Genomic DNA, 1,683 nt, shown 5'->3' with positions numbered 1-1,683 from the left:
CAATGACAAGGTACTTGGTAGGTTGCCTTCTCTGTGCACTAAAAAGCAACAAGAAACATCATTTCATGAGCGAAGTAGTCATTATCCCTCAATAGTGGATGTGATATTAGCTGGCATGGAGGTAGGACCTAACTCTTGCAAGAACACAATGTACATACTATGGGTGCTTTAATGGCCACATAGCTAGTAAGTTTCAGAGGTAGGGTACTAACCACAAAGTCTTTCCACTGTAACATACTGATATTGAATGAATGAATGAATGAATGCTTGAATTGATTGTTGATAGGGATTTATTAGTCATTGATATTAATACTTCAAACATGATTTATGATGTAATATGATGATATGATATATGATTATACGATATGATGATACCTGATATATGATGATATGTGACACAATATAAATTAAATTAACCATGTAATACATATCATCATATATATTAAGTGGCCACATAACTTATAATATAATTTAATACAATTAATTATACAATATACTTTACTATCTAGAATGTAAAATTCCTATATATACATGTATGTGTGTATGTATATGCATACATCTACGTGCATATATACTACATATGTGTGTATGTATGTATATATACATATGTATGTATGTATATACATATATATATATGAAATATATATATATATATATATGAAATATATATATATATGAAATGAGTTCAAATATGGCCCCAGAAACTAGCTGTGTGATCCTGGGCAAGTCACTTCACCTTGCTTGCCTCAGTTTCCTCATCTGTAAAATGAGAAGGAAATAGCAAACCACTCCATTGTCTCTGCCAAGAAAACCAGAAATGGGGTCACATAGAGTCAGACATGATGGAAATGACTAAACAACATCAACAAAACTATTGTATATGTATCCATGCACATGTTTATATACATATATACACACAGAGAGAAATATATATTTCCTTTAAAAAGGTTGACATGCTAAAATTGTACAAACATTGTCACGGAGACAAGGATATATAATCACTCTGTGCTTTACCCCTTATTTAGTAGGTAGTGGATAAGAACCCCAAAGAGAAAGCTGAGAATGCTGCAAAAGGGTAATTAAATCATGTTGACTAGTCTTGACAACAAATTCAATGGCTCAGGGCAAGAAAAAAAATCTGAGTTCATAACCACAAAGGTGAATTTAAAATCCATATCTGGAAGAAAATATCTAGTAGCTTAAGCAGCAATATAAGCTCTTCCTCTCTCTGCACTTGTAGCCAAATCATAACTCACCAAGGGTAGTTTTAAAGATAATAAAATGCAAGAGGCATGCACAAAAGAAAACTCCCAATATACCTGTACGGAATCCATAATGACCTCCATGTCTGAAACCATTCTCATCAGTCCACACACACACACACACACACACACACACACACACACACACACACACACACGTCTTCACCTATGCTTCCTGTCTCCTTAAAGTTGCAATGCCTAACCTAATAAAGGTAGATTTACAATTATGGGATTTTTGGAGCCAGAGGGAACCTCAAAGCCCATCTAGTCCAATTTTCATTTTAAAAGTGAGGAATTAAGACCCAGAGTGGACTAGGGACTTGTGAAAGATCACATTGGCAATTAGTCTGTGGCACATGTGGGATTTGAACTCAGCTCCTCTACCTCCAAAACTTTTCCGTTGCATCTGATCACAGGTACA

The sequence above is a fragment of the Notamacropus eugenii genome, chromosome 6 (assembly GCF_028372415.1).
Source record: "Notamacropus eugenii isolate mMacEug1 chromosome 6, mMacEug1.pri_v2, whole genome shotgun sequence".
Classification (NCBI taxonomy): domain Eukaryota; kingdom Metazoa; phylum Chordata; class Mammalia; order Diprotodontia; family Macropodidae; genus Notamacropus; species Notamacropus eugenii.
This window is presented reverse-complemented; position numbering follows the sequence as displayed.